We start from the raw sequence: 26402 nt of genomic DNA, 5'->3' as shown, positions 1-26402 counted from the left end.
TATCACGAAATGTTCCTAGGAATCTTAAACATGTACATATATAGAATTTCTTGAAAAATACATATCTAAAACGTAAAAATTCTATTCCTAGTATTAAGACAATCCAAATTTAAATGTACATGAGTAATCAAAAAACATTTTAGTTATATTTTTAAAAAAAGTTTCTTCTTTATAATTTATTCAATTATATTTCCATACTACTAATTTTGTTTATGTCAAATTCGTACTGGTGTCTTATAGTTTATTTGTTATTGTTTCAAAACATTCCAGAATATAGAGTTATCCATTTTTCTGAATATTCCATCGGTTCGTGATATAGTCCATTGGCCGAGAGATATGTCCTTCACAAGTTGTACATTCAGGAAGTTTTACCTTATTAACATCCTATCAATTTCCATTGTTGAAGCGCTGTTTAATGTTCTGTTTATGAATAATTCATTATTTTGTTTGCATTGTAAGTGTTAAATCTTAGAACTAAATATTACTGCATATTATTTCCAACTTTTTTCCTCATTTGATACAATCATTGAAAACGAAATAATTATTTATAACTAAATATATCCCTAGCTGTTGGGAATCCTCGATTTTGATAATTGTTTGGATTCAAATAGATTTTAAAAATAGAATGATGATTTAATTCCTTCTAATTACATGTACTTAATTCTATTTTTTGTTTCGGCTAAGACTCTCATTGGAGTCCTATTAGTGCAAGGGCCCAAGAGGAGAAAAAGGAAGTTATCTCAACCCAATTTCTGATTATTTTAATGAAAACTATGTATAATTAATAGTCAAAGTTGATGAGTCTGCCAAGTATAGGTAGGGGGAATAAAAAATGGCGGTTGTTTCAAAGGGATAAAAAAAACTAATTTTTCAATCAGAGCTCTATATCTTAAAAAGTACGAACAGCACAAGAAAACCTAAGAGAACGTCATTTAAAGAAGAGTAAGTTTGCTCAAATATGAGCCCTAATAGAGTTCTTTACGTTAAATAGTTTTCGAGATATAGCTTTTTAAAAAGCAACATTTCATAAAAATGTTGTATGGGACGTACTAAAAGATCAGTTATTTATAGTGAATTTACTTTGAAAAATTTATATCTCAAAAACCATTCGACGTACAGATGTCTATTATCACTCAAATTAAAGCTAGTTTAATGACCTATAAAGTAGTCTATGATGTTTATCTTCGTAGGAGTAATAGTTTACATGAAATTTGCTAAAATAAATTGATTTATAGTTGTTTGGACAAATTTTCATTTGCCAAATTTATATTAATATGTGAATATCATAAAAAATATTACCCCTACAAAGATAAGTGTCATAAACTACTTTATAGTAAATTAAATTTTCTTTATTTTGAGTATTGGCCGACATATGTGTGTCTTATGGATCTAGAGATATATTGTTTCAAATATCCAACATTTTATTCGAACAACTAGAAATTAACATTTTATGAGTTTATTTTGTCAAATATCTTACTACTCCTACAAAGATAAACATAATTGACTATTTTGTAGTAAATTTAACTAGCTTTAATTTGAGTGCTTGCAGACATCAGTTCGTCAAATGGTTTCAAAAATAAAGTTTTTCAAAAATCAAATTTATTGTCCGAACAACTATAAAACAATTTATTTTAGCAAATATCATGAAAACTACTATTCTTTCGAAGGTAAAGGTCATAAACTTCTTAGTCCATTAAACTAGCTTTAATTTGAGTGGTAGATGTCTCAAAATAAATTAACTAACTACTAATCTGTCAGTAGATTTTTAAGAAATTATGCTTTTTAAAAAGCTATATCTCGAGAACTATTGAACGTAAATAGCTCTTTTAGGGCTAATATTTCAACAAATTTACTCTTCTTTAAATAATGTTCTCTTAGATGTTCTAGTGTTGTTGGTAGTTTTTAAGATATAGAGCTCCGAATGAAAATTCAATGTTTTTTTAAGGTTTTGAAACAGCCGCCATTTTTTAATCCCCCTACCTATACTTGGCAGACTCGTCAATTTTGACTAGTAATTATACATATTTTTTATTGAAGTAATCAAAAATTAGGGTGAAATAACTGCCTTTTATATATGCAGTAGTAGTTTTTATGATATTCACATATGAATATAAATTTGGCAAATGAACATTTGTCCAAACAATTATAAAGCAATTTATTTTAGCGAATTTCATGTAAACTATTACTTCTACGAAGATAAACATCATAAACTACTTTATAGCTCATTGAACTAGCTTTAATTTGAGTGCTAATAGACATCTGTGCGTCAATTGGTTTTTGAGATATAAGTTTTCAAAATAAATTCACTAACTACTGATCTTTCAGTACGTCCCATACAACATTTTTATGAAATGCTGTTTTTTAAAAAGCTAAATCTCGAATACTATTTAATGTAAATAATTCTATTAGGGCTCATATTTTAGCAAATTAACCTAAAAATTTTTAGGTTTTCTCGTATTTTTCCTACTTTTTAAGATATAGAGCTCCGAATGAAAAATTAGTTTTTTTATCACTTTGAAACAGCCGCCATTTTGTATTCCCCCTAACTATACTTGGCAGACTCATCAATTTTGACTATTAATTATACATAGCTTTCATTAAAGTAATCAAAAATTGAGGTGAGATAATTGCCTTTTTTCTCCTCTTGGGCTCTTGTACTATATACTGAAACTTAATTTTACAGAATTCTGGATAGGGTGACTTCGTTGCTACTAACTGTGTTTTTTAACCTTACACATTATTTCCTATTTATTATTGAAAATTTAATTACCATATCTAGGACTCATGGGAAATTTGCTAATAATACCGATTAAATTTGCACTCGTTTTATTGCAAACATTAGTTCAGCCCGTTGGAGACAGAGCGCAGTGTGGTGGACGACTTGGTATATCATCTGTCCTGGACCTAGCCCATCAGTTAGTGCTTTGGCTTCATGCTGGTAGGAACTGTGGTAAGTGTCAATATATTAATAGTTCGCGGTTAAAATAATATTTTTATATAATATCTATTCATGGATTTGAATAAATAATATTTATAATATCTAGTAAATAATATTTAGCTCAATGTTCCAATTTTTTTAATTATTTAAAAAAATTAGATTTATTTTGAAATTCACATATGAAAGTATATTCATCACTTGTTCAATTTGTATTTATTTATGATCAATTCTTATTTATTTATTTTTTAATTTCTTAACATGTTGATTACTCATGTCGGCAGTAATGTATGCAAATCTATTCGATTTTATTGTAAGTCCCAGACTACTTGGCAACAGGTTTCGTACACAAATCATTCGAGTTCATGTGGTTCAGGTTATTTTTCAAAAATGACATTAAGATGAATAAATAATGTTTAGATCTCCAAACGATAAAGTAATTAAAATGTATCTTAATCGGTGTTTTCTAACATATAATAAAATTCAATATATTTTAAATAATATATATATTTTTGATTTTAATCAGCCATTTATAATTTAAAGGAAATATTTGGTTGATATTTTTTTTTATTATCTTTTAACATAATAATTATATTCATTTGGTGATACTTATCTAATTTCGTAGTAAGATGCATTGCTTATTGTTTATAACTTTGTGTAATGTTTTCAAGTTTTAGTCATTGCTATAGAATTTTAATCGTACATGAGTGGAAAAACTGTGAGAAAATAAATTTGTGAACAATGTTCATGAATCATTTCATAATAATGATGCATTATTATTACAAATTATTCCCTTCTATTAAGGGAGTAATTTGAATTTTACATTTTTAAAAATGTAAATAAAATAATTCACCATATTATGTTGGATTTGAATGCATTTTGATTTTATTACTTAAATTTTACAAATTTAAGAAAATTACCGGTATCAGTATTGGAACTAGAACCTTTTTTGAAAGTACTACTTAAACTTTGGAGGTGTGGGCTTCGTTTAAATTAATTTAATTTGTCATACATATTTTATTTTTATCACAATTTGATTAAGAAATTTCTTAAAAATATATTTTGAGCTATCCTTTAACCCAAATTTAGAATTTTCTGCCGGAAGTTTTACGTTTGAGAAAACATAATTGTTAAATTCTTCCCTATTTTGTTTGAGATAACTTTTTTCTTTTCCTTTAGCTCATTTTCACATTTAAGTAGTTTCATCCTTAACTTTCTAAACAAAAATTGTCTTAACATGTTATATTTTAGTTCTAAATATCATTTAAAGTTCAGTTGAATATTTAGCATGAAATTGTACTTGAAACATATTAAATTTCGTGAAGTATGTATCGGTTTAAACAATATCATAATATTAATTAGTACTAATTTTTAAATGTTCAACAATATATAACAATATTTGTATTAAATTGAGTTTTAAACCTTAGAAAAAAAAATACTACGAAACAATTATATCAGGGTTGTTAGTAAACTAATGCAGTATTTATCAACAAGAACCTTGAGTAACTGATCTGGGTTTGAATATGGCTTTTGATTATCCTTATTCGATTTATGAAACAATTTTTTTAATTAAAAATGTTATAAGAATTAAAACGGTTTTATTATAAGTGGAAAAAAATTAATTCCGTACAATCACCTCAATAACTTCGAATTGATTGTTATGATATTATAAGATTCTTTAAATCATATTTCCCATTTGGGCCGTCTTCGACCATGTAGTTTAAGAAAAGGGAGCCTTTGAGATAAATTTTTTTCGTTTAAAAAGTTAAAGTTCGAGTTATCAACAAAATTAAATAACATGCTTGTTAAAGTGAATATTTCATTTAATATAATATCTGAAAAGTAACAAACACTTAAGCAAGAATAATATTAAACATCTTATAAATATTCACATATTAAACAATCACTTGAGGTCAGTCATAAGCATAATTGCTTCCCATATGAATGTTAGAAATTGCAATACTGAAATCAGTCTTTATATTTATGTATTTTATTTTAGTAATTATTTTCTATTAAAAAAAATATCTCTGCTTTTGCATTCTCTAATTTTCATAAAAATGTTCACTTTATTTTATTTTTTTTTTATATAATATTATATAATTGTCTGTTTGTAGGTCAGTGACTCCGGTTTACTAACCATTTTACGCTATCCTCGTCTGTAGTATGTTCTATTATCAAACCTAAAGGAATGATAGGAATTTGATGTATGGTTATGACTAGGACACGGCATATTTGTTCACTTATATTTAAATACGGCTTATATTTAAATATATATATTTATTTATATTTTAATTCGGCAAGTATTTAAATATAATGTTAAGAAAAATTTGAAATATTTATTAAAAAGCACAATATCGATGTCTTACATCACAATAGTGCTGAATATATTTCCACTAACTTTCTGATAAATATTATTAAACGGTCTCTCTTTCAGGAATATTAATTGAAAAGTTGTAATTTTCCTAAAAGAGAGAACCATTAATTGTATTTTTCATAACGTTAGTGGAAGTGTACTCAGCACCACTGTGAAGTAAGCCATCGATATGTTTCCTTAAGTCTTTAATTCACATTAACAATTTACATTCTATGTATTATAAAATTTACAATAAACCAAGTTTATTTTAAAAATCATGAATGTATTCTGACAATATATTTTTTTTCGTTGATCATCACGAAAACCTTTAATTCACATGAAGGAATTGGAGCATATTTAAACATAAAAATGTGTAAATGGTTTAAAGCGTTGAATATTTCAATTTTTTTTTTTTTATTAATTTAGGATTTCAAGAAACTTAAAATGTTTAATTATGATATGATATGGTACGTCATTCTTCGTCAGATATATGCTATATTAGTATCGATAATTTTCATTCAATATATCAGTGGTATCGATACTGTGCTTAGATAATATCGGGAATAACTTATTCGATATTTTGTCCACCACCACTGTTACACCTATTTTCGGTCATACGAATTTTTTTCGTCTCTATAAAGTATGATCAATTTTTTTTTTTTTTTTATTGTAATGGCAACTTTCTTTACAGTTGTCAGAAAACCATTCAAAGAACCCACCTTTGAAGGAATAGCAGATTTATTTTATTATCAAGTTCTGTTTTCGTTAACCCCGGAGATCAGTTAAATCATCTGTTCATCGGAAAAGTGTATAGTCATTTATGTACTTGCCTTTTTCTTCTATTTTTTTCGGAAGAGAATTAGAAAATATCGAATTATATTTGAGCTAATGAGAAAAAAAAATCAAACTAACTAGATATTATCCATTCTAAAAAAACCTTAAAATATTTATTTAAATAAAGATCTGGACCCTATGACTATGCTGACTTCCAAGTGTATATCTATAAGATCCCGAATGAAGTACCTTTTTACCGATATCTACTCCATAAGTGCATCGAATGTATTTATGTTAATAGTTACTGCAATGCTTACTGTACTTTGCATGATCAAGTTAAGTCTTCGAGATTGCCTAATCGGAATGACTCTATACTCCTTCGTTTTATTTTCACGACTCCTACCGTGACCAGTAAGTCCTGACAGAACCTTTTCATAATCATCTCTAATAAATCTCAAAGTACATCGACATTTCTCAGTAATCGTGATCTTATGCAGATTACCTGTCATTGGTAATATTAACTTAATTATTTATGAAGCAGAAATAATGTAAAGCAGTTATAAATATATTTCTGCAAAGTTTCTTATACTTAAGATAGAGGGTAGGCTTAGTAAGAAGCCACTCTTGGTCAATAGGAGACATAAAAAAAATTTATTAATCATGAAGCTGGACTTTTGTTTTTGTTTAGAATTATAATGCGAATTCAGCAAAACATAATAAAAATGAAAGATCTTGAAGCCGAAACATGTATGCCTTAGATGAAGGCACGATTTTTAAAAATTAAAAATGGAATTAAAGTCACTAATTGATAATTTTTTTACAACAATTGTTCATACATTTAAGAATAATCATCATACATGTAGTACTGATAATAATTATGATATTGTATAATTAATCTCAGATTTATTTTGGTGTTCTCAATGACAAATGAGGTTTTTTTATTTTTTCCTAAAATAATAGACATAAGTGGACGGTCGTTCGTATAATACATAATATGTAATGAATTTCATTAATGAAATAAATTCATTAATTGTTTAGTCACTCTTAGCACAAAAGGTCTTTGGTAGTTCCAAGCATAAGTGTACTCTATTGTTATTTAAGAGAAGTCCAGTAGAGATTCCATGCCTATTTCAAATTTCGCAAAATTACTTGAATCGTTTGGCAAAGTTTTATATTCATCCTTATGGTAGCATAATATTTACACTACACTAGTAGTGTACTACACTGCACTTGTTCACTACACTAGTGTGTAGTGCCCAACTGTCCTATAGGCATGGCATTCTACACTGTCTGAGGATTCTTGACTGCAAAGTAGATGGTTATTAACCATGGTTGTGGAAAAATTCGCCATGTCCAATTCTGATGCAACATAATGCAAATAATTTCTTCTTTTCTTTATTTCTTAGATCTAGTCAACCATTTTGCAATATTTGTTATCGCTTGCAGTGATTCGAGACTTTCTCCAGATCGAGCTGCGACATTTGTATGAATGCATTAATATGTGATGTACGTATGTAAAATATGTATATAAATATTATTTAAATTCTAAGTCATTGTTGTCTGACGTAGTATGAAACACGAGTGTCCACCTCCCCCCTTTCTCAAAGGCGATGACACATGTCCTCTCCCTGCTCACTTACATAATAAAAACAGATTCATACATGTCGTTACTTGTTGATGTAGAACAGATAAAGGTACGTGAGTTTGTATTACTTTTTTTTGGTTTTATAAATCCCAAATTAAAAGTCACAAAAAATTGTTCATTCCAAAAATTCATTATTTTCATAAAAAAAGTGCTAGCAAAACCGTCGGCGCAACTTGCTTCATGTACCTCTTCTGGACAACCTCAAGCTATTTAAAATGTTTTCATATCAATTACTCAACTTTTTGCTCACCGCCCTCCACACAATTGAGGAAAATGCAGAATTATAAGAAAGCATCGTTTATGATTATTTCAATTTTCTTTTTTCAAGACATGTGTCTTAACACATCGTTTAAGATTATCTCGATTTTCGTTTTTCATTTCGTATTTCCTATTTCTGGGTCCAACCGTGTCGAATCCTGAAGGTCCTAACGTTCTTTACACCGTACCGTTGGCTTCTTCAGTCTGAAGCAACTGATTCTTCATGCTATAAAGTGGTTTATGCAGTATTAAGGATTTTGGTTGTTCATTTTTTATTTTTTAATAATTTTTTTTTTGGTTCATTGGTTTAGAAGGAAAATGATGGTTTAAATAAACTGCAATAAACTATTATCGTGCTGTTCAAAGACTGAGCTTTAGGAGTTTTTAGTAGGAACTATTCATTAAAAATAAACGTTCTTAATTTCAGTTATAGTTTTCAATTATAGTGTAAACTAACATCTGCAGTATGAATTCGTTTTTGTTAAAATAATATAAAATAATGGCATTAAAAAAACATTTTTAGAACAATTTATCAAAATTAAGGAGCAATTCATTTAATTCTTTAATTTCGTTAATATACTTACTTCCATCCGCTTGTTTCACATTTTAGTGGTGTTAGTCTCTTTTTATTTATATTCCATTTTCCAAAGGGTTTCTAACCTCAAAGTAGATTTTTTTATCGAATCATAAAAACTCCAAAAAGGGTGGTTTATTTTTCTTAACAGTGAGAGAATTGTTCTGGCCCAATTCCATGAAAGTCCACTCGTATATCACTCATGAACACCTTTCATTTTAATCCCACTTATAACTATACAATAATTTTTAAAGATTCATGAATGAAGAAAATGATGGTTTAGTGAACACTCCTCCAAGATGAATTTTCTTTGTATAATAATAAAAATTAAAACGTTCCACAGTTTGACGCTCTGATTATTTTGTCTGCAGATAAATCCTTTGGTGTATACTTCCCAATTCTTGTCAGATCGGTTAAAATCTTCAGGAATTAAAACTCAAAACTTTATAATTATAATTTTCTAGAAATTAACATCAGTGTTATGATTTAAGACAAGTAGCAATATAATGAATTCGAGACAAATAAATCAACATGATGTAGACTGGTAGCTAATTGTACCTCCTCTTGAATTTATTGCAGTTCTATATTCACTTATGGAAATCTTTTATTATAGTCCTTTTTTATTTATTGTATATATAGTTTGTTTAAATCCATTAGTATGGTGATTAAGTTTTTCACGAAACATCCTTTATGTTTGATGTGTTCTTATATAACAAAAACGTGAATGTGTAGGGTCCTGTAACTGGAATATGAGATTATATTAGAAGTTATACTGTTTTTTATTGAAACTTTGTGATTTCTTTTTTTTTTTTTTGTACAATTACTGCCTAAAATTTAACGAGGTTGAGAGATTCATTGGCGCTCTGCTTAAGACTATATCATGTGTATATATTATAAAAGCGGTGCATGAATGGAAGCTAGAGGTACCCCTACAGTTTCAAAATTGTTAATTTTTATTATGTTTGATAATTTTGATGCATCCATTTCAAAGGAACTCAACGCAACATTAGTTTCATTGGATAATTTCAAGGTATTACTCCCATCATAAGATAATCCTTATGAACTCCGTGATATAAAAAGTACCACTTCGCATCCCCTAATTCTATATATTAGTATTGTATCAGGAATTAGAAGAAGACGCTAATGCATTTTAATTAAAAAAAATTAACTCTTGTGTAGAACTCACATCATATTGAAGGAATGGTCTTTCTAAACTGCTTTATTGCTTTACTAATAAGTGTTTCCACAAAGGAAAGTAAGTTCGCGTTCTGAGAATTTCAAAACAACTTATGATAATAATTTATATTAGCTTTTAATGAAATTCTAAAATTGTTTTGTTTGTCTACCCACAAATATACCATCAATAACATGTCAATGAATCTATAATTGGAGTTTTATGCGAAACATTTCAAGGAAATTATGGAACAAATCACACAAATGAGAATGCTTAGATAAATATGAATTTGTAAATAGTAACTTAATTGGAAGCTATCGAATAAAATTCTACAAAAGTAGGCACAAACTACTCATTAATATTTCTTAATTTGTTTTTAGATGTGTCTGATATATCTGATCACTTATCGATATAACCGAGATACAAATTAACCCAAAAAGAATATAATCTAACAATAAGTCACTTTTATATAACTTTTAATTTCATAACACTTGTAGTTATCTCAGAGGTATGCAAGTTGGTTTATGAAATTAGGGGTATGAGTTCAAGATTATTGGAATCACTTTTCTAAAAAGGAGTTTATAACTAATAAGAATAATTGAATTATTATATTGAATACTGTATTAGTATTATATTGACAAATACATAATGAATGCTTAAATTAAATTCAGGCAGAGGTTTAAAAATAAAAGTAAGTAGGTATGCTGTGTTGTACATCTATACTTAGCATCGAGTTTCGTTACAAGATGATACCAATTAAATGGGGCTTTTAAGAATTTTTGTGTTATTTTTTAATATGTTTTTTATTAAATTCCAATTGTTTTATTCCTATAGAAAATTAAAAAAATTTCAAATATAATTATAGTAGAACAAAACATGCATATTTACTGCATACTTGCCATTCCATTATTTTATAATTTATTAATAGATCAGACTATTAAGCCTTGCTGGTTACTATGAAAACTGTGTGTTTAACATTTTCCTAACATAATTAAGAGCATATACCTAAACAGATCATATTCCAAACGACAACAGTTTTTATATAACTCTCATTGTCAGTAAAAGTAATATAAATTACATTTACTTGATTTCGTTTATAGGTTTCTTGCAACTTGATAGGTTTACTAATAATACCTAAAAAATAATACTGTATGGAAAACAAAAGTTAGCTTTGACTTAAGTGATTAATTGATGAATATTCAATTAATTTTCGTAGCGATATTTAATTAATCTAAATCTTCAAATAGTAATTTATGAAATAATAGATAAGTTAATTATTAAGCTATTATTGTTTAAATTTCTAATTACTATTAAAGGAGGCACTTTTTGGCCTGTTATTAAAATTCTATATTTTTAATTCTGTTTATTTTTTTTATAAAATTTCAGGATAGACATAATAGGTTTTGAAAAAATGAGAGATCATAACTGTTTAATAAATTAAAATGAAATGAAAGACTGGGAGTCTTTGGATTCTGTTTAATTATCAAGTAGAATGCAAAATATGATAAGTGTGTTTATAAATTTAATAAATTAATTAAAATTACAAATCAAACAGCAATCAATAGATTACACTGGAAACTAATTATGAAGACTATATTTAGATTATGTCTTATTTTTCATTTTATTTTCAATTGCATTTTTCAGAATTTTATATTCTTATATATTTTTATTTAATTAAATGTAATATTAATATTATATTGTTAATATTTCGTTTTTATGAGTGAGAGAATCATTTTATACAGCAGGTGTTTTTTTTTCAATTAATAGTCTTTCTATGGCAAAAAAGAATTTATCAAATGGAACGTAATACTCTCTAGCTTTATATATCAAAGTAGATAAAGAAATTCCATTTCCAATACGCTGTTCTAGAAGCAAATTATATTTAGTTATTACTTTTTTATTACAGTAGGAAGTACAGTTACTATCAAACATTAATTTCTATATCCCCAGCCGTCACGGAAGCGTTTAGAATAGATTATCCACGCTTTGGTGATAATTTTTTTTGGTAATCATGCAGTTGTAATTAGTAGGTATGTTGGTAGCCAAGTGGCCCCTAGCCAAGGTGAATTACTCAGGTAAGGCGACCTATGATATATTAAAGATTTAAGGTCATACGATATTTAGAGCAGTGTTCCTTTCTCTTGGTCAACGTTCGCATTCAATACCCTCCTCCTCTATTTGTCTGGTACATGAAATTCTTAATAATATAGCTAAGGATAGCGGTAAAAGTAGTGCAAGTAACAAAATGGCCGAAACAGATTGTTTCACAAGCAGGAAAATTTGAAATTCTGACGTATACTTATACTTTTGCCGACGTGCCTATTAATTAATCTACAAAAAAAAAAAAAAACACGTGTTTTTATAGTATTTTTATAAAAATTTTTATTACTATTTTTTCTTACTACCTCCATGCTATTTCTGACATAGGGGAGGGTAAAGGAGAGGAGGAGGGGTTACTCTCTTGAGTTTTCATTCCGTGGGACCACCACGAAATAAAAGTAGAATCTCCCTGGCCGAATTCGCTCCGACAGCTCTGCAGGAATATATAAAACCTAATCGACTTCATAATGTTCTACTCTTTATAAAACACATCTTTTCGGTCTTTCGTCTCGGTTTTATTTATTTTCTTTCAACTATTACTTTTCTCGGTTCTTCTGACTTTAATACTAGTTTTTGACATTTCTTTTTCAGTTGACTGCTTCATTTTTGAAGTTTACTGATAATGGATTCAGTTTACCACTTAATAAGTAAGGCTAAATAATACCCTCATTACAAGAGGAAATGTCATTAATTAAGGGCAAGGTTTAGTTCACCAAAAATATAGTTTTGTACCACCATTAATCCACTGTCAAGATTTGATTTTTTAAAGGGTTTTTCTGGAAACCAATGTTTTTTTTTTATCATAAAAGTTCAAATTTCTATACTATAACTGAAGATTTATTCACCATTTCCGGAATTTTTAAAGAATTTCTTATAGGATAGCAACCAATTTTAAAAAGACAGATTTGTAAAAAAGAATCGGTTATTTAATCGATCGAAGCAGCAAAGTTTATTTAAACTAATAAAAATGAATAATTTTCATAAATACTTGGTAGAATCATACAATGAATTTTTGAGATACGATCTTGGCAGTTTAAGAAAAGTTGGTTTATTGCCTTCATCATTTCATTAAACTTTTCAACGGTCTATCCAAAGAAGCTAGGTTGACTTTGAAGAGATATTGAGGTTGGGTAGGGACGGTCGAAAAACATTAGATACCAAAAATATTAAAATTATCTATTAATATTTTTATTTTATTTTAGTTATCTTATTGCTTATTTTTTTCTCCTAAATTGCACCTAAAGAGTTTTACTTCTGCACAGTATTATTAGTTTGGAATAGTTATTATTGTTGGTCCAACAATTTTATTTTTTATTTATATTTTAATTTTTTTTTTTTTTTTTTGGTAAGGATGAAGGTTGTTATAAAAATATTGGTTATTAGAAAATAAAGTCAAATCAAATTATAAATCAACAGCCAATTATTATTGTCTATTAATCACGTATAATGTGATGTAATGTGAAATCTGAGACTATCTTGAATATAATATAACTTTTAATTAACTGTGACTGTTCACTATTAATGGCTTTATGTAGAATCAGTACCCTTGTAGACTGATGAAATAATATAAATAATAACAAATGGGCGTTTAGTTTGTGATAGAAATTTTGAAACCCTCTCCTATTTGTCTACTATATGAAATTTTATAATAATATATCTGAGGATAGGGGTAAAAGTAATTAAGTTAGATAATGGCCCATTTTGTTATGAACGTTTTAGAATTTGAAATCCTGACTATACTCTTGTCAACATTCCTAAATTGTTTCTATAATCTTTCGTGAAAAATACACTTGGGGATGAACCGTGTAAGATTGTAAAACAGTCTATTTCGGCTATTCTTTTCCTTATACTACTTTGCCTGTCCTACTTCGAAATAATATTATTTTAAACTTTTATCTTTGGATCAGATTTATGATTATTTTTTAAAAATAAAATAAAAGGAAAAGTATAATTTTGAGAGATAAGAGAGGAAAATACACTTCACTTAACTGCATTATTTTTGATGTTTTCTAACTGCGCATATTTAAAAAAAATCCAGATTATTTTCGCTCTAAATAAAAAATTTATTTTAATGTCATGCCTCCTTAAATTGATTAACGAGTTAGGGCACTTATAAAGTACAAAAATTATGGATACGAGTTATAATAATGTTAAAGTACATAATTTTTTTTACTTCTTTTTGAAATGAGATGTTTCTCAAATAACTGATTCAATTAACTATATTATTTAAAAATGCAATAAATTGCAGAACTGAAATGCAATAAATACGGGATCTCCTTACAGACGTAAAATAAATAAGCCAGGATGCGCTTGGTTTCATGCCGGATATATATGTAAATTTTAATGTGTCAGATTATCAACTGGTATTTGCAGATTGTCGTTAATTTATTTCTCAGATGCGGTGGTAAATTTGAATGGAAGAAAAAAAATTCTTTAAAAGAGGAATACATAAGCAAAATATATAAATACAAATACATACATTTGAATTCATAACAATGTAAAAACTGCAGATTCAAGTAGAATAAATTCTCTCTTATAATAATATTATAAATCCTCTAGATTTGATATTGTCTAAAAAAATCTTACCGTAAAGTAATTGGTTAAATTTTACCTCAATTTCTTGAATAATTTCTAGTTTTTCTTTTGGATTACTATTGTATGTTTTGTATAGGAGATATAGTAGAATATAGGTTAAAATCTAATCACTAATGGGTTTGAATTATATTTCGTCAAGTCTCAACCTCCACTGGTTCCCAACACTTGTGACGTGGCAGTCAACCACACACATATATATATACACACACACATACAGTGTAATATCAGATATTGAATTAATTACTGAGAAATCTCGGTAATCTGAACTTCGACAAACCAAACACTGCAGTAATCAAAACTGGGATAAAAAATAGGATGCAAGCATGTAGAAATCCACATTATTAAACAGTTTATAATTTTATTTTTTATAACTTTATAAGAATCTCTTTAATAACTAACTTTAGAAAATTAAGAAACTAAGAATATAACTTCAGTAATAAAACTACTGATAAATGGCCACAATATTCAGTAAAACATATTATTCGTAATTTAAATTTAAATAAATACTAATTAATAGAAATTTAATCATCCAGGTAACGAATCGAACTGGATCTTTCTGAGTTGTGCTTTTCTAGCTACATGTAGGGAGGGGATGGGGGGGGGGGTTAGGGAGATAGTATCATTTGGTTTGGTATTTTTTTTTTTTTTTTTCATACCCACCTGTAATGATTTTAGTGGGTATTTGGTACGTACATATAGGGGGTATGCTCTATGTATAGCTGGGTGTTAAGGATACCTTTATTGATTTGGTAATATTCTATATAGTAATATATTATTTACTCTTAGTAAATATTATATACGGTATAAATAAGATAATTTACATTGAATACACTATAAGTTTCTTTACCTCGGTTGTTTACTTACTTTAATTTATCATTTAATTTGTAAAATAAAACTTATTTATTATGTTTGTCATTATTATTGTTTTTACACTTTTTTTTTTAAGTGTAAGTGTTTAAGTTTTTTTTTACAAAAAAAAAATCTGGAATATCATTATCTATACACAAACCACATTGTATATATTACATACCTACACTCATTAAATAAATAGCCCCTTAGTGTTAAATTTCTCTGATCCTTAAAAAATTAATTGGTCGATCCCTTTTTGAGGAAGTTTCTTCGATCAGTTGATGCAGAAATGGCCTCGGAAATTGAAAGTTCTGGAAAATTCTAAAAATTTAAACTGTGAATGCTGATTGGTTAATTCCGATGTAAATACAGGTGTACACTGTTTGACATTCTCAATGACATTGCAAATATTGTAATGGGAGCAACTGCAATCCTATTAATTTCTGATATATATCTTTAACCGAAATTAATTTGAACTTCTGTTTATTAACTTTATAGAAGTGGGGAAAAAAAAGAAACTTTGTATTCAGAATACTATTCTAAGAATATAAAATCAAAGTTTTATACTTCTCATATTCCAGTACTACTGGACTAACTTACGGACTAGTCGTTTCAAGCAGGTTATTTACAGTATAGGTTTTAAGGTTTGTGCTGATAAAGCTTGAATTGAATTGTGTTTATTTATCATTATTATTATTATAAACTTATAATTTATGATTTACGAGGGGATTTATTTTTTGTTGCCTTTTTGTTTATTTTTTTTTTATTTTTATTTAAAACTTGTAAATTTGTATATAAACATTGCTCTTTCTTGTTTACTAACTTTATTTCAATTTTTTTTTCTTTTTCGTTTCATTTTATTAGAAGTTAGTTCCCTATAATTTATAATATGATCGGTGGTTTTATTTCATTTGTTTCCTTTTTATTTATTTATTTACATTTTATGCAATATATTATTGGATGTCTATATTTTACATTTAAACATTGTACATATATGAACATTATTTACTTTTTTATTTTTATTAAGTTTTACCCATATCCGAACTCATTTATTATACCATTTGTATAGCTTCGGTCAAAATTGAACAACTTTCTGATGGAAAATAGCGCCCAATTTTATTATTAAAAGAACAAGAAAAGTTAATTTTTTTTTCTAACTTTAGGAATACCTTCCATTGTTCATTCCCTCACACCACGGAGTGTGTCTTCACTTTTGACTCATATTTTGTCATGTTCCTATTTCATTAATAAATAATTGTTAGGGTTTAATTGTGTTCTGCTGGACCTAATGTATCATTAGGTGTCCTACACTTGACCTATTCCGTTGCATCATGTTATAACGACCTACATATGATAATCTTATTTCAAGGATAATATGACACTGATGTGTCCTTAGGCCTAAGAAACCACACAAATATTTTATTCGAAACCTCGCCTCACACTTCCTACAAATTTTTGCGCGATTGAGGTTTGATTGATTGAGGCAGTGTTGATGGACGTTGAAGGAAAATGTCACATAGTTTCTGGTAGATTGGCGTGTTGACATGATGTTTTGGTTCAGCCCTGTCATAGAAACTCCTATTTAGTTAGAATTTATAGCTTTGCCCTAGAGTTCACATCCATAAATTCAAGTATGAGTCAATTTTTTTAATATAGTTTCATAAGTTATCAAAATACTTCGATTTTCATTTATCAATGATTTATTTTTTTTTTTTCAGAAATTCCTATATTTATTAAGCTAACATTTTTAAAAGCCATCTAAAACAAAAAAGAGGTCTAAAACATTGTAGTGTCAATTTTTTTTCTTATTTTTACAATTAATAATACTTAATAACAATAATAATAACGTTTTATTTGACAAATTTACAATTTTTAATGACTCTACGTGCTTGCCGATGTCAGATATTGATGAACACATTATATTTGGAACAATGAAAAAGTTTAATATAAAAACATCATTTTGATTGATAACAAGAGAGAAAAAGAACATAAAAAATAAACAAATTAAAAACACATACTGATATTAATAAAAACAGGTTATACCGAGAAAAAAAATTTTACTTCTAGAATTTTCAAATATTTATAAAAAAAAATTACAAATATTCTTTTGATAATGTTACTGATGTTTTGATAACTTAAAAAATTGTATAGTAATTTAGCAAATAGTAATTTGTTGTTGTTATAAATAATTTGCTCTGTAATGATGGAAGTGATTATGTGACTGACATTATATTCCCATGGTAGGCATATTAGAAGATCAACAGTAAAAGATTATTTTTGATCGACTGGCTTTTATCGTTTTTACTTTTAAAAAAAATATTTCTAAGTGTAATCTTCACATGTACTTGATGTATTTTTATCGTATTTATATTTATATTTTTTGTTATATTATTTTTCCATAAATAATTAATCAGAATAGTTATCTAGTAGTCTTAGTGGCTTTGAGACTGAGTTACTTATAGCAATTGACCTTTTTAGATAATTACACACACATACTAAAATTTGAAAAATGAGGTTACTGTAATGTTTCCTCAGCTTGGTGTAAATTGTTCGAAAAATTTGAATGTTACTTTAAAACAACAATTTTTATTGCGAAATAAAAACATGAAAACCTAAAATGGTCGTATAAAACATCAGGAATTCATGTATAAAATCTTATATTTTTTGTATAATTTAAAATAAATATAACTTTTTTTATTAAACATATTTCTTTATTTTTTGGTGTCCTCCCCCCTGAAAGAAATCTCTGGTGCAGCCTCTTTTACTTCCGAATAGTTAATTTCGAATAACATAAAAGGCGATTTTTATTTTATTTTTTTCTTCAATACAGGATAAGAAAAATATACGATACATTTACTAAGTTTGACCAGTACCGCCCATGAGGCCGTGGAATGCTATCGTAGTACTAACGACCTTACCTCGCCACGCGATCGCCTTGACGCGTTCTTGCTGATTTTCTGCAAGTTGTTCCTTCTTCGTAGAATTTTCCAGTTGGTCTTATTCCTAGTTGATATTCCTGTACTCCCGAAACCCAATTTCTCGAATTTTCGCTGTTTGTAGTTAGAGTAACGGGGGTTAGTGAACCCAATAGTGATGAGGAACGAGCCGTTATCATATCAGTACACAGCTGTGGTCTCCGCCTGGCTGTGAAGGGAAGGCCGACGACTCCGGTAGGCAATAAGGTGATCTGCTATCCAGTGCTAACTAACAATAGCAAGCACTAATACTTGTGTTTAAACTCTTCTTGGTGTTATTCCTAACTGATTTATTATTAATTTTTTTCATTTTGGTCCATATTACGTGTTTTTTTTTGCATAGAGGATATGTTATTATGAAACTCCTCGATATTTCGGTCCAAAGATAAAGAGCTCTAGTGATTATCATTAGAACTTGTTATATTATATAATTTTGCCTTTTTAAATATTTATTTGAATACAAGAGTGGAGATTCCTGAGTTAGATTTCCAATTTAAAAAAAAAAAAAAAATGAAATAAATAAAAATTATGATATTAGGTGTATAAATTACGATGAACTTTTTATGCAGTTATGTTTTTGCAGTTTCATATTGTTGTGAACTAGTTTTATTTTACATTACATAAAATGGTATTTTGATTCTCCTCATTCCAACCTGTGGTAACAGTATTTTTCCGAAATGACCATTATTTGAAACAAAATTATATATAAATATAGAACCTACATTTAATTAATTAATTATTATATATTTAATTTAATTATATAATATTGAACGTACATATTTATATAAGAATATAAATATGGAAAAATAAGGTTTCTCATGACGGGACCCTAAAACGCCTTAGAAAGTTGTTATTAGGCAACTATAAATAAATTTTTAATTGCAAAATTTAAAAAATTCATATTTAAAAAAAAATGAAATTGAAAAAGAGATTGAAAGTTAAAAAAAGTTCCTTTTTGATGTCCAATCCTTTCCTATTTTTCAACGTTTATTATGTTTGTTTTTATGTTATTAAATTGATACAATTAACAAATCTCCAGCAATATTAATTATTTTTTCAATACGGGCATATTTCTAATTACCTAAACAATGAAATTTTTAAAACAATTATTACTATAATGGTTGATTAATATCCTAAAAATACACAAATGTTACTAGCATACCATTGAATTTTCTGCCTAAAGTCGGACCAGCCAACTAGAATCGATTAAACGCACCTTAAGAGACCAATCAATTTTCCCCCAAGATAAACATTAGTGTGTCAAGCCAGGATTTGAACCGGGGTCATTTAGCTTAAGCAGCCACGATCTAACTTATTGACCACCTCGTTCCTATTATCATTTATTAATCTTCTTAAGGAAAGCAAAGCATTGATAAGTCCACTTATCAATAAATATACATCGTTTTCACTTAAGTTATCACATAATTTGTGTAAAGTTCTTTCAATATCAGCTCTGAATTTGTGGAAAAAAATATTGGATTACGAAAGAGGTTTTGTCATTTAATAATGTCGACTACGCCGTTTTTGTTTAATTTATTTATTTGTTTTACGTTCAACAAGAGAACGATATTTTATTATATAATATAACATAAGGAATCAAAATTTCACATTCATTATTAAAAATATTGGTACGTTTCATGACCTGGAATCGTCCATTTTTTATGTTCATTTTAATTGATATTTCCTAGGTTATTTATTCTTTTTTACCTACTTTCTTAGTAACACATTGAACTTCAAGTACAGTGTGAGGAATCCTTTAAATTGATAAATAAATAAAAAAAAAATTTATTTTTTAGTAATTATTAAAATCGTATTTTTTAACAATGGAATCAGAGACCCCTTTCATCACTTAAATGTTTTGTTATCATATTTATAATAAGCGTTGAAGATTTTATATTATATTTTAAAAATTAACTTAACTGCTTTCGAAATGATGTGATATTTTTTTACAGTTCAATTTAATATTGTTTCCAAATACTCAATAATAGAATTTTATGACGTAAAAACCTGCATTCTGTAGCATATTATAGAATATGTGACAAAAACCTTGAAATATGCAGTGAAAATTCTAAATATGCTATAAGACAGCTAAAATATACTACTTATGTATACTTAAAATATGCTTGTAATAATTTGGATATTTTACAGAATATAAAGTTTCAAATTAAAAAAAAAAAATTGTCTTAGTTTTAACTTTTTAAATCTTGGCCGGATATTGTTGTTACACTGCCTTTAAATTGATTAAACTATGTATTTATTTCTTATCTCAGAACTATTTATTACTCCTTACACTATTCATTTATTTTATACGCTCTTATCTCCATATATTTTAAATTCAATATTTAATAAAATTGGAATACCAATTTTTCGATCTAAGAGTTCTTCAACAAAGAAAACAATGCACTTACTTATTGAGTTTTGAATTATTAAAAAATATAAATGCTTCTAAAGAAAGAAAGCAATAAACTAAAATCTATGTTGTAATTATTATGGTTGCGATATTTTATTGTTTAATTCATCGAAAATGGATCTACGATTGCAATATTGAATTTCTTCATCAACGTTGTTTTTAAATTTTCATTTCTAAATTTCTTGTTTTTTTTTATGGAATCATCCAAATATGCAATAATAAGCATTTATTGTCAAATATGCAAAACTGCACCTGAGTACACTAATTCATTAAGATATTTGATCAACTATTGAAAAGGTGCTAGCAAAAAAAATATGCAATTGTATTGGCTCTGCTCATGCGGCATATTTTCTGATATTTTGCTCATCATATTTTATATTCGTTGGTGCGTGATCATAAACTGTTCTTGATATCCCGCCGATATCATTTTGAAGTTCATTTTCAGAACTTCACTTTGGATGAGCATTTTGTGTGATAAGTTAAATTAGTAGTAATATAAAATTTTCAACTATCAACAATTTTTAAGATAATTCATTCGTATATAACTGCATTTTATAATATTTGTTTTTTTTTTTTCGTTTTAAATCATTTTTCAAATATTGAAAATCTATGATTCGGATTCTTAATACGACGATGAACTAAGAGTTAATTATTTATGGTTTTATGACGTCCCATAAACTATTGCCATTATTGTACATATATTATTAGGATTATACATATGATTATACACATATACATATACATATAATTATGTATAATTTATATACGATTATACATATTATTATAAACATCTTATTTATCTTTCGTAAATATTTTTACCATAAGCTATTGCAGAAAGTTAAAGATAACACAATATTTCATTTTTGTCAAAACAAAATAGGATGATCATTCATCATCCTTTTTGTTTTATTATATTTTTGAAGAATGTACTCACTAATTGCCAATAATAAACAGGATAGGACAGACCCTAAATTTGTCAGAAGCTCTCACAGATGAGGAAGCTAAAATTACATAAGTGTTTGAATTTTTAAAAGTACATCGCCTTCTTTCTAAATTATAACTCCTCTTCGATTTTAATTTTTTCTTTTTTTTTTTTTCTTTTTATCATTTTTTTTTTTTACTTTTATCATGCCATAGGCGTTGATGACCAGATGGTTTTACGCCTTTAACCAACAACAACAATCATTCATCATCGCTTTGATATTTCCTAAATATTGTCTGTTTTAACAAAAAATTTCGTTTCATGTCTTCCTATTACTCTTCTTAAAGACATATGACTAAATGATATTTCAAATGAAGGAGTGAGGAATGTAAATGGGTGAAAGAAGATACTTATGAATAAACATAATTCATGTGATTTGGATAGTATGATATTACAGAATTTAATAGTTAAGATCAAATATCAATTCTTTACCGTGACGCTATCATCACATTTATTCAAAAAATAATTCAAGTGGAAATTCTTTTAGTGGTTCCCTTAATTGACGTAATTATTGTTTGACTATTTTTAAGTAAAAAAAAAATCACTAGAATAAATTTCACTGAAACTTCTTTTTGTATTTTCCGTTACTAAGAAGTTAATTTTTTTTTTTTATTAGAGTGAAGAATCATAATTACAATTTTGATATTTATTGAAACAAATAAATTAGTTTTCTTTTTTTATTGGTATTAGTGAATGTGGATATTATTTTAAATTGAATAGATCTGAAAAATAGTGGTTGCTCTTTTTTATATAAGTTCAAATGAAGACTCAATTACTGTTTCTTCAAGTTTTATATTATTTCATAATTATTGATTTTTGTTTTAATTGGCTTTATGATTATTTGATTTCATTATTAAGAAATTCTGCCAATGACGTTCAGCTTTACAGTCATTATGTTTCTTGTTTCACATTAATACTGTACAGTTAGAAGTTTTTGAAACATTATTTTTTTTTATAAAAATATCTTTCTTCACCTTCCATAAATATTTTTTCACTATTTCATTACCCTTCATTTCCTGATTTTGACATTTAAATATACTCCTTTATTGTAACTACGTGAAAAGCGAAATTATTATAAAGGGTGTTTTTTTAAGCCCGATAGAACTTGAAATTGTAAAAAATAACACAAAAAATTAAATTGTAATCAAAATTTTTTTTTTATTCGAAAGATCAATACGTGACATTAACATTTGAAAATGATTTCGGGCATATGGGCACTGCGGCTGTTCTTGACGAAGCGCATTCTGGACGTCCAATTTTGGGCCACTTTTTCGAGCACTGCTGGCCGTATGTCACGAATAACACGAACAATGCTGGCCTCCAAGGCGTCAATTGTTGCTGGTTTATCAGCATAAACCAGTGACTTCACGTAGCCCCACAGGAAATAATCGAGAGGTGTCAAATCGCACGACCTTGGAGGCCAATTGACAGGTCCATTTCTCGAAATCAACTTATCGCCAAATTTTGATTTCAATAAGTCGATGGTTGCGTTCGCCGTATGGCACGTAGCGCCATCCTGTTGAAACCACATCTCCTCCGGATCAATGTCATCCATATTTTCAAACAAAAAATCATTGATCATGGTGCGGTAACGATCTGCATTGACCGTAACGCGAGCTCCGGCCTCACTTTTGAAGAAATAAGGTCCGATGATGCCACCAGCGTGAAAACCGCACCAAACGGTGCATTTTTCTGGATGTAATGGAGTCTGTAGGGTCTCTTGTGGATTGGTCTCACTCCATAACCCGTTAAGCCAAAAATGCGCCTCATCGCTGAACACAATTTTGCGATAAAACAACGGGTCAGTTGCCAACTGCCGAATGCGCTTCGTCAAGAACAGCCGCGGTGCCCATATGCCCGAAATCATTTTCAAATGTTAATGTCACGTATTGATCTTTCGAATAAAAAAAAATTTTTGATTACAATTTAATTTTTTGTGTTATTTTTTACAATTTCAAGTTCTATCGGGCTTAAAAAAACACCCTATATTATTAAGTTGGTATGAATTTTTGCAGCTCAAAATTATTTTTATTATTGAGATATTAGAAAGTGAAGTCTGTGCATCTTCAGATAATGGCCCTCTTATTATTTTAATCCTACAAAAATATATATGGAAATGTACGAAAATATTTACTTTTTGTTTAAGTAAGAGTATTATATATCTTAATAATATATAATGACAATACCTTCGGCCGATGAAGCAACTTTCTTAATCTAGACAGCACGTAACTTTCTAATCACTGCTCTCAATATGATTTGCTTCATGCAAACATTCCCGTCTTAATTCCTGCAATCGAACGTAAATCTGGGCCTTCATTATTTTGTGATTATCGATATTAGATCGATTTGTAGGCCTCCTATGATAATGATCGATATCTGGCTGGCGTAATAAATGTTTATAACTGCATAAGATTAAAGGATATCATTAAAGGCGGCCCTGGAGCCACCACTCCTCGATAGAAAGGTAATGAAAAAGCGTCAGGAACTGCAAGGAGTTGCAAATCGTGGCGCGCTATTGGCGGAACAGGATGTGTCCGAGCAGGAACAGAACATCGCAAGGTGGCGCACCGTTAGGAACCTTGTTTATAAATTTCCCATTTTTAGTAATTGTAGGATTTGTAAGGATTAAGTTTTAGTATGTTTACTGCGCACAGAAAGCAGCTTCTCGCATTGGATTCGCTATAGAGGATACGATGCTTATCGCATAAGCTGATATTATTCATCAATTCATTAGAAAGAGTTAAACATTTTTTTAACATATCATAGAATATTATATGTATATCATCATTACACCTTTATTAACTATTCTCCATCTTTAGAACTATTGCACTAAAAAAAATATTGCTTTATACATATCAGTATACCCATTTGATTTGAATTAAATGATTATGTACATCAAATATATTTTAATAAACTGACAGCAGAAATAACTGGATCATTGCTCCTATTTATTCTATGAGGTGGGATGTTATTGCATCTTGTTGAACATATTAGTGGATTGTTAGTGATGTCTATAAAAATTAATGAAACTTGGTACTAAAGTCGGGTGTCTTCCTCATATATATGAAACTCTAGACTGAAAATACATTAATACACTTAGTAAAAGAGCCCTAGAGGAGAAAAAAGGCAGTTTCACACCCCATTTTTTTTTTTTATTACTTTAATGAAAAATTTGTATAGTCACTAGTCAAAATTGATATGTTTGCCAAGTATATGTAGAAATAAAAATGGCGGCTATTTCAAAACATTAATTTTTAATTCTTAGCCTTATATCATTGAAATTACCAACAACACTAGAAAATATAAGAGAACATAATTTTAAGTAGAGTAAATTTGCTAGTAGCATTAGTATTATTTATCTCATTAAACCCACAAATAAATGTTTTACTATATTTGATGTGTTGTCTCATAACATTAATTAAGTTAATTTGATCATAATAATAATTTTTTTAAACTTTATTTTAACTAATAAGTTTTGAATAGAAGTTTTAGCAAATTATTTATTTCCACCATTTTAATTTGACAAATTCTAGGAGAAAGAATTTTTTTTTTTTTTTTATTCATTGTTTGTTACTAAGCAATTGACATCAATAATCATCGTTTTAATATATATATATTAAAATCATAAGAAGGGCGTTTGAATAAAAACCAATAAAAAATATTTTATAAAAACAATTAGATGATTTATTACTCACAGCATATGCAATATAAAAAATTATTGGAGATATTTACAAGTTTAAAATATACAATAAAAATGTGGTGCGCTGTGGGCATCTCACATTTCTTACTACCATAGTATGAGTTGAAATTTATCTCTCGTTTCAAATTTGACAACTTCTATCATATCCACTATGGTTGTTCTGAGAATAATAAAAGGTTATAGTATTTATCATAAAACCGCAGAAAAACAAAGCATTTAGTTTTCATGTAGGTAATCATCAAATCCTTTGATGTTTTATAGTAATAATTTTTTTATTATTCCTAATAATGACGGATGGTTATTTATTTTAAGTAAAAAAATTGAAGGTATTTCAGAGAAAGCTTTTTGAACATTCAAAATTTAAGACCTATTATGTAGTAAACTCACTGATCTTTTATGTTATTTGAACAGCAAAAGATGGTTGTTTTCATACGAGTTATAACCCCGCTTAACTGTACCCAATCTATAATGAATCATTGTGAAGGAAACAAAGAACAAGAGAAAGGTAAATATTTTTATCAGCTACTACGAAGATTGATGGAAATTCTGTTTAGAGTTACTGATGAGATAAATTAACGAGACTAATTCAGTAAGACTTCTGGAACGTAAATAATATGTTAAAAACTGATAAAATATAGTAGTATTAAGTAACATAACTATCGCAGTCAATATACTTAATATAAAAAGAAATTAAAAAAAAATTAAGACTCATTTATACAAATCTGTAATGTAGGTTCATCTATACATACCATTTTTCTTTAATATGTATGGTAGTAAGAAAATGTGAGATGCCCTTAACGCACCACATATTTATTGTATATTTTAAACTTGTTAACATCTTCAACAATTTTTTATATGCTACTCATAGCATATAATTAACAATATATTCAGTATAATAATAAAAGCATAAACAGTAACTACAATTACTCATAATTAATCATCTAATTGTTTATATAAAATATTTTTTCATGGGTTTTATTCAAACGCCTTTCTTTTGATTTTAATATACATATTTTAATTTAAAACGATCCTAATTGATGTCAATTGCTTAGTAACAAACAACGAATAAAAAAAAAAT

The 26402-nt window shown here is 27.7% G+C and overlaps 1 protein-coding gene across 1 annotated transcript in view; it reads left to right on the top strand.

Moving 5' to 3' along the window:
• Positions 1-2893: 2893 nt before the first annotated feature.
• LOC106690163 (sodium-independent sulfate anion transporter) overlaps positions 2894-26402 on the top strand; it is a 190514-nt gene continuing 167005 nt past the window's right edge. Inside the window, exon 1 of the mRNA XM_014435496.3 lies at positions 2894-2950. The gene's annotated coding sequence lies outside the window, so the exon portion shown is untranslated. The remainder of the gene's footprint in view (positions 2951-26402) is intronic.

Source organism: Halyomorpha halys, unplaced genomic scaffold, assembly GCF_000696795.3.
Source record: "Halyomorpha halys isolate HHAL.00 unplaced genomic scaffold, Hhal_1.1 Scaffold1598.1, whole genome shotgun sequence".
Classification (NCBI taxonomy): domain Eukaryota; kingdom Metazoa; phylum Arthropoda; class Insecta; order Hemiptera; family Pentatomidae; genus Halyomorpha; species Halyomorpha halys.
This window is presented reverse-complemented; position numbering and strand designations above follow the sequence as displayed.